This window comes from Myodes glareolus, chromosome 17, assembly GCF_982192425.1.
Source record: "Myodes glareolus chromosome 17, mMyoGla1.1, whole genome shotgun sequence".
NCBI classification, from domain to species: Eukaryota; Metazoa; Chordata; class Mammalia; order Rodentia; family Cricetidae; genus Myodes; species Myodes glareolus.
The window spans coordinates 50017220-50026471 of record NC_142042.1 but is presented as its reverse complement, the minus strand read 5'-3'; positions in this window follow the sequence as shown (position 1 = coordinate 50026471).

Here is a 9252-nt window from a genome sequence, read left to right as displayed (position 1 = left end):
TAAGTCCTCACTGAAAGAAATATTCGATTTGTTTCTGTCCTCTGGAAGAAAGATGATGCTGCATCTTCCTACTGTGGTAGTTTTGATAGGGAACTGAAAGTATGTACACTAGTAAGCATGTATGGTCAAAGCCAGTAGCTGGGACTCTAAAGAACTAAGGGTCTTCTTAGATTGTACATATATAACGGAATTTAAATGCAGTCACCATATAATTGGGGAAAAAATGTCCCAACTAGACATGCAACCAAGTAAAACCTCAACGCGAAGAATGGATTTCATATTACTGAGTCATGGGCCATACTAGCCCTGTAGACACTGACAAAAAAATTAAAAACTATTGGCAGTGCTATTGGTTAACCTCCTCAGCTTGAAAGTAGGCCTTATTACTGAAGACACTACTGTTGCTAAACTAATTTAACCTATATTTACTAGTTCTCTCAGTGCTGATGGGTTCTACACATGCTACCAAAGGAGAAAAGTTATCATCAGTCTCACCCAGCTATGACAGACTAAGCCCAATACATCTGGTCAACCACCCAACAAGATGAAGTAACAGGAAATGGAGTTTAAAGCACCCATTAAGTAGGAGAGATGATTTCTATACTAGGAATACAACAAATAATCTAATTCCGATATTTAGGTTCAAATATACAACTATGAGTAATCAAAACAACAAGTCTCAGAATTAATATCCTCATTGTAACAGCCCCTATGAAAAGCAATTTAGATGACATATAAGACAATGAATTCAAAATAGCAAAAATAAACATAATCAAACAACTCAAAGAAGGTATGAATAAATGCTATAATGAACTGTGGGAACACAGTAAAATTAATGAAGTAAAAACAATTCAAACTTTAGTAAGGTAGAATTTCTGGGAAAAGAAAAATTGTATAAAACTTGAAATGAAAAAAAATATTCAATAATTCAAACAAAAATTCAGAAGAAAGCCTCAACAATAGAGTAGATAGAAGAGAAGAAAAAATATTAGGTATTGAAATCAAATAGAGGAACTGGATCATTCAATAAAAACAAAATGTCAAATTCAGAAAAGAAGAGTGGAATATGTAGTAACTCTGAGGCACTATAAAAAGACAAAAAATACAAATAATAGGTACAAATGAAAAAGAAGAGTCCAAACTTAGAGGCCCAGAAAGTATTTCCAATAAAACCATTTTTAAAAAATACCCTCTAATTTTAGGAAATAAATGCTTGTTAAAAACCAAGAGGCATGCAGAACACCAAATAGACATTACCCAAAAAGAAACTCCATATGTCATAGAGTAGTCAAAGCACAAAATTTGCAGAAAAAAAGAAAGGATATTAAAAAGCCATATGAGAAAAAGATAAACTCATGTACAAAAGCAGACCCATAAAAATAACTTCAGATTTTTTGATGGAGACCATGAAAGCCTGAAGGAATTAGAGTTATGTTTTGAAAGTTATGACAGGTCAGATACCAGCACAGACTACTATTCCTTGCAAAATTATCAATCATAACTTACAGAGAAAATAAAGTTTTCCATGATAAAAGCATATTTTCTTTGCTGTCTCCCAGAAACACACCTTATGACCAATGATAGAGAACACCTAAGGTACAGGGGTGGAAAAAGGTATTCCAAAAAATAGAACCTAGAAATAAGAATTTAATACACAACAAAATTGACTTCAAACTGAAACTATTCCATAGATATAAAAGGAAACAGTTTATCATCATTAAAGAAAAAGTTCACCAATAAAATGTTACAATCTTAAATATATATGCATCAAACACAAGAGCACCCAATTTTATTTAAAAATAAAAATACTATTAAGCTTAAAACCACAGATCAGCACCAACATAGTGATCTTAGTATCACACACTTAGTATAGACAGATTATCTGGGGGAAAAAAAAACTACATAGAGAATCTGAAGTTAAGTGACACCACAAATCAAATGGACCTAACAGATGTCTACAGAACGTTCCACCAAAACACTAAGGAATACACATTTTTTCTTTTCAGTTCACTGGGTTATTCTCCAAAAGAGAGTACATGATAGAGTCTGAAAGAAATCTCAACAAATACAGAAAAATCACATGCTGAAGGTATCTGACCATCATGCACTAAAGATGGACCACAACAACAAAGGAAAAGACAGAAAGCACACAAGTTCATCAAAGCTTAATAGCACACTAGTAAGTCAAAACTAAATAAAGGAATAAGTCAAAAGGGGAATTATAAAATTATAAAATTCTTAGATTAAATTGAATATATGACATACCCAAATCTATGGAACACAATGAATACAGCCATAAGAGGAAAGTTTATAGCACTATGTATCTAAATTAAAAAAAAGAGAGAGAGATAAAACAAATAACTTAAAGATGCACCTGCTGGTTCTAGAAAAACAACCAATAGCCCCCCAGAAAAAAAATGGATGTGGAGAGATTTTTTTTAATTTTTTTAAATTTTTAAATTTTTTTTAACAGGGTTCCTTGAACCCTGTCAGGGTCGGGTTACTGTCCCTTCGCGGTCCCGCCCCCCTCATCTGGTGCCGTGGTACAAAAGTCAGCCCCAGCAGCCCACCTCAACCTCGTGCTCTGTGCATCCATTCAACCCGGACACCCTCCGCCAATTCTCGGTCCCCAGGCCGTGCAGGCACGGCAGAAAATTTTTCCAGAAGATGGAAAGGTCTCCCAAATTCAAAAGCAATCTACAGATTCAAAGCAATTCATATCGTATTTCCAGGGTAATTCTTGACACAATTTGAAAATATAATCTTAGATTTCATGTGGAAATACAAAAGCCTAGGATAGCCCAAACAATCTTAAACAACTGCAAAACCTCTGGAAATACCACCATCTCAATTTTCAATTATTACTATAGAGATATAGTAATGAAAATAGCATTGTACTGACATAGAGTTGGATTAATTGACCCATAAAACAGCATAAAAATGAGTATCTGCGCATAAATCCATAGTCCTATAGCCTGATTTTTGACAAGCTAACAATACATATTGGAAAACAGACAACATCTTCAACAAATGGTGCAACCTAAACTAGATAGCTACATGTACAAGAATGAAATTAGATCCTTATCTCTCACCCTGCACAAAAGTCAAGTAAAAATTGATCGAGGACCTCAATATAAGAGCTAATGTCCTTAATCTGATAAAAGAGAAAGTAGGGGATATTCTTGAACTCATTTACATGAGATGGACTTCCAAACCGCAGGCATACCAATAACTAAAAATGAGTCTTCATGAAGCTAATGAATGTTTATAATGTATAATGTTTACAAAGTATAATATATAATGTTTATATATAGGAACGGACACAATTATGTGAATAAAGAGACAACCTGCAGAATGGAAAAAATACCATCTATAGATCTGATGGAGAGTTAGTATTAGAATATATAAAGAACTCAAAATAACCAATGCCTGGTTAGACTTTTGTCAACTTGTCACAAGCTGGAGTCATTTTAAAAGAAGGAGCAGTGTTAAGAAGCGTTTTTCACCAGACTGGCCTGTAGACATGTTTGTGGGAACATTTCCTTGACTAATAATTGATGCGAGAACACATAGCCCGCTGTGGGCAGTGGCATCCTGGGTAGGTAGCCCATGGTTAAGAGAGCAAGCTCGAGCAAGCCATGGGTAGTGAACATTCAGCATTCCCATGGCTTCTGTTTTAGTCCCTGACTCCAGGTTCCTCATCAAGTCCCTACCCTGACTTCCCATGGCAATGAACTATGATTGGGGAATATATGCCAAATAAATCCTTTCCTCCCCAAGTTATTTTAGTCATGGGATCGTTATCATAGCAATATAAAGCAAAGTAGAACAGAAATTGGTACCAGGTTTGTAAGGTATTGCTTCAACAGACCTGACCATGTTTTGTTTGGGGGAAGATTGTGTTAGAACTTTGGACTGGAAATGCTGTTGAATGCTTACAGCATAATGGACTGTTCTGTGGGAACTTGGAAGATAATTCTAAAGCAATGCAGATGATGGGCTGAAAGATCACCTATGATTAAGAAGAGACCAGCATCGCGAAAGCAAAAAAAAACCACTTTGAAAAGTATTTCCTGTGGGTTAGCACACAGAAGCTCTGGTATAGCAAGGTCCAAGGCTGCATCTCAAGCTGGAAGCTGAACTTGGTAGCATGTAAGAGTTTCCTGTTTTACTGGTTTGGGCAGGATGGTAGCTGCACAATTGAAAGGGTAATAGAGAACAACTAAGATCTGGCACCATGTAACAGGGCTTGAGAGTCCTCAGGAGAAGCCGTTGGCTGAAGATGAAGTCTCAATTGTAGTGGAGAACCCAGTGTATTGGAAATGTCAGGTCAGTAGGACCACAATAGTAATTGAGAATTGGAGCTGCTCAGAGCCTACAAGACAAGTTACATGTGCTATGAATGGTAAGGCCAGAGCAGTGGATCTGCCTAGATCTTGAGTGAATTCCATATGTAAGACTGAGATATAGGACTTCATTTACTCTGTCAAATTTTGGGTTGGCTTTACTTTGACTGTGGCCATGTCCTGGTTCTTCCCTCATAGAATAAGCAGTATGTAACTTTTAAATTATAAAAGCCAAATGGTTAGGACAGTTTGGACTTTTAAAGAAACATTTGATTCTTAATGAGAACTTGGATTTTTAAACTTTTAGAAAATTTAAGGAGACTGGACATTTAAAGTTATACTATGCTTTATATTTTGATATTGACATAAGATTTTGGAGATAAACAAGAAAATGAAGGTTTGTTTGTTTAACACTGATGCATTTGTGTGCCAAGTTGACAAGAGAAATATTGTGCCTGTTAGTTTTTTGCCAACTTGACTCAGCTAGGGTCATTTGAGTAGGTAAGTCTTTAAGACTTGATTAAGTCTTGATTAATGTTTGATATGGGAGGACTCAGGCTGTGATGAGAAGTGCTAGCCACAGACAGGTGGTCGTGAGTTGGATAAGAGAGTAGGCTGAGCAAGCGACAAGGAACAAGACAGTAAGAGGCACCTCCTCTGAGACATGTCTGCTTCAGTTCATGACTTGAGGTTACTGCATTGAGCTCCTGTCCTGACTTCCTATGATGTACTGTAAAATGTAAAAAGAGATAAACCGACCCAACCATCCCCTGCAACCTCAGGGGACCTCTGAAGCACAGACTGCAACTGCACATAGTGAACCAAGAGGTGAGTGATCAGCCAGCCAGCTGGGCACCCCACTCTCTAGGTCCTCCTTACTGGGGCAAAACCCCAGACCACTCCCCCACCTTCCTCAGCTTCTCTAGTCAGCCAGTAGGCAACCTTCTTGCAGGTAGGCTGCTCCAACCTCCCCCATTGATTGGAACCTGGAAACTACAAGGGGTAATCCACCCCCAAACCCACCCATCCCTTGCAACCTCAGAGGAACTCTGAAGTACAGGATGCAACTGCACAGAGCGAACCAAGGGAGCAGACCAAGAGAGATCTCAGTGACTCTCTGAGACGCAGACAACTACTACACAGTGTAGAATAAGAGCAGCTGCCTAAGAAACAGACAGCAACTGCAAGGACTGGACCAAGTAGCAAAGACTTTGCTGGTACCAATTGGAGGAAGACATGGGTAGGTGCCAATGCAAAAATTCTCTCAAAAACCTAAAAAGCAACATGGTGATGCCAGAACCCCATGGTCATACAATAGGAAGACCTTATCAACCTAACCCAGAAGAAACAGAAGAAAACTATCTTAAATATAATCTAATGAAGATGATAGAGACCCTTAAAGAGGAAATGAAAAATTCTCTTAAAGAAATGGAGATAAAGACAAACAAAAAATTGGACTAAATCAATAAATCTCTTTAAAAAGCTCAAGAAAACCAAGAAAAAAGCAATCAAACAGGCGAAGAAAACAGTTCAAGACTTGAAAACTGAAATAGAGGCAATAAAGAAAACAAAACTGGGAGAATTCTGGACATGGAAAATCTGCATAAATGAACAGGAACTACTGATGCGAGCAAACAGAATACAAGAAATGGAACAGAGAATCTCAAATGTTGAAGATACTATAGAGGAAATAGGTTCCTTGGTCAAAGAATAAATAAATGGGACCTTCTGAAACTGAGAAACTTCTGTAAAGTAAAGGACATAATCAATAAGACAGCCTACTGAATCAATCCCACATCAGACAGAGGACTGATCTCCAAAATATCTAAAGAACTCAAAAAATTAGACATCAAAATTCCAAATAATCCAATTTTAAAAAATGGGGTAGGGATCGAAACAGAGAATTCTCAACAGAAGATTTTTCAAATGAAAGATACTGAAGGAAGTGTTTATCATCTTTAGCCATCAGGGAAATGCAAATCAAAACAACTCTGAGACACCATCTTACACCTGTCAGAATGTCTAAGATCAAAACTCACAAATCATAGCTTATACTGGAAAGGAAACGGAGTAAGGGGAGCACTCCTCCATTGCTGGTGGGAATGCAAACTTGCGCAGCCACTCTGGAAAGTAGTATGGCAGTTTCTCAGAAATTGGGAATCAACCTACCTCAGTACCCAGCAATAAGATTCTTGGGCATACACCCAAAGGATGCTCAACCATACAATAAGGACATTTGTTTAACTATGTTCATAGAAGCATTATTTGTAATAGCCAGAGCCTGGAAGCAACTAGATAACCCTCAGCTGAAGAACGGATAAAGAAAATGTAGTACATTTACATAATGGAGTACTACTCAGTGGTTAAAAAGAAATGACATCTTGAAATTTGCATTCTGCCGTTTTGTCTTGTTGACCATTTCCTTTGCTTTACAAAAGATTTTCAGGAGGTCCCATTTATTAATTGTTTCTCTCAGTGTCTTTGCTGCTGGGGTTATATTTAGAAAGTGGTTCCCTGTGCCAATGCGTTCAAATGTACTTCCCACTTTCTCTTCTATGAGGTTCAGTGTGGCTGGCTTTATGTTGAGGTCTTTGATCCCTTTGGACTTGAGTTGTGTTCATGGTGATAGATATGGGTCTATTTTCATTCTTCTAAGTGTTTATATCCAGTTGTGCCAACACCATTTGTTAAATATGCTTTCTTTTTCCATTTGATTTTCTTTGCCTCTCTGTCAAAAATCAGGTGTTCATAGGTGTGTGGATTAATATCTAGGTCTTCGATTTGGTTCCATTGATTTTCCTGTCTGTTTTTATGCCAATATGAGGCTGTTTTCAGTACTGTAGCTCTATAGTAGAGTTTGAAGTCAGGGATTGTGATGCCTCTAGAAGTTCCTTTATTGTACACGATTGCTATGGCTATCCTGGGGTTTTTGCTTTTCCATGTAAAGCTGAGTACTGTTCTTTCGAGGTCTGTGAAGAATTTTTCTGGGATTTTTGATGAGCACTGCATTGAATATATAGATTGCTTTTGGTAAGATTATCTTCACCAACTCCACATCAGACAGAGGACTGATCTCCAAAATATACAAAGAACTCAAAAATTGGTCATCAAAGGAACAAATAATCCAATAAAAAAACAGAGAACTATCAACAAAGGAATATAAAATGGCTGAAAGACACTTAAGGATATGCAGAACATCCTTAGTCGTCAGAGAAATGCAAATCAAAATCTCAAAACAACTCTGAGATTCCATATTATACCTGTAAGAATGGCCAAGATCAAAATCACTGATGATAACTTATTCTAAAGAGGTTGTGGGGTAAAGGTAACACTCCTGCATTGCTGGTAGGAGTGCAAGCTGGTATAGCCCCTTTGGATGTCAATATGGCAATTTCTCAGAAAATTAGGAAACAACCTCCCTCAAGATCCAACAATATCACTTTTGGGTATATATCCAAAAGATGCTCAATTGTGCCACAAGGACATGTGCACAACTATGTTCATAGCAGCATTGTTTCTTATAGCCATAACCTGGAAACAACCTAAATGCCCTCAACCAAAGAATGGATAAGGAAAATGAGGTACATTTACGCAATGGAATACTACACAGCAGAAAAAAATGATATCTTGAAATTTGCAGGCAAATGGATGGAGCTAGAAAACATCATATTGAGTGAGGTAGCCCAGATCCAGAAAAACAAATATTATATATACTCATTCATAAGTGATTTTTAGACATAAAACAAAGAAAACCAACCTATAAAACACAATCCCAGAGAACCTAGACAACAATGAGGACCCTGAGAGAGACATGCATGGATCTAATTTACATGGGAAGTTGAAAAAGACAAAATCTCCTGAGTAAATTGGGAGCATGGGGACAATGGGAGAGGGCTGAAGGGGATGGGAGAGAAAGGGAAGAAATCAGAGAAAAATGTATAGCTCAGTAAAATCAATAAAAAAAAACTCAAAAAAAGAAATTTGCATGCAAATGGATAGAACTAGAAAAAAAATCCCGAGTGAGGTAACCCAGACACAGAAAGATGAGCATGGTATGTACCTACTCGTAGGTGAATATAGCTGTGAAGCAAAGGATAGCCAGCCTATAGCCCATGACCCCAGAGAAGTTAAGTAACAAGGAAACCCTTAAGAGAAACGTACTTAGATACCTCTGGAAAAGAGAAGTAGGCAAGACCTCCTGAGAAAATTTGCAGTCTGTGGGTGGAAGAAAAAGGGAAGGTAGAACAGGAGGAGGATGGACAGGAAGAAGAGGAGAGGGAGAACTAGAGGGAATGGGATGGTCGAGATGGGGGAGGACAAAGACAGAGAAAAAGGAATGAGATATCTTGATTGAGGAAACCATTATGAGGTTAGCAAACAAACTTAGCACTTAAGAAATTCCCAGGAATCCACAAGGATGACCCTATCTAAGACCTTAAGCAATAGTAGAGAGGGTGCCCAAACTGGCCTTGCCCTGTAGTCATATTGATGACTATCTTAAATATCATCACAGAACCTACATCCAGCAACTGATGGAAGCAGATGCCCAGAACCACAGCAGAGCATTGGGTTGAGCTCCCAAAGTCAGTCGAAGAGAGGGAGGAGTGAGAATACAAGCAAAGAGGTCAAGACTATGATGGGGATACCCACTGAAACAGCTTACCTGAGCTAACTGGAGTCTTTTAACTCTGGCCTGACAGTGAGAAAACAAGTATAGGACCAAACTAGACCCTCTGAATGTGGGTGACAGTAGTATGGCTGGGGCAGACTGTGAGGTCACTGACAGTGAGACCAGGATTTATTTCTAATGTTTGCTCTGATTTTTGGAACCCATTCTCTCTGGAGGGATACATTGCTCAGCTTAGATATAGGGAAGGGCCTTGTTCCTGACTCAAAGCAATGTGCT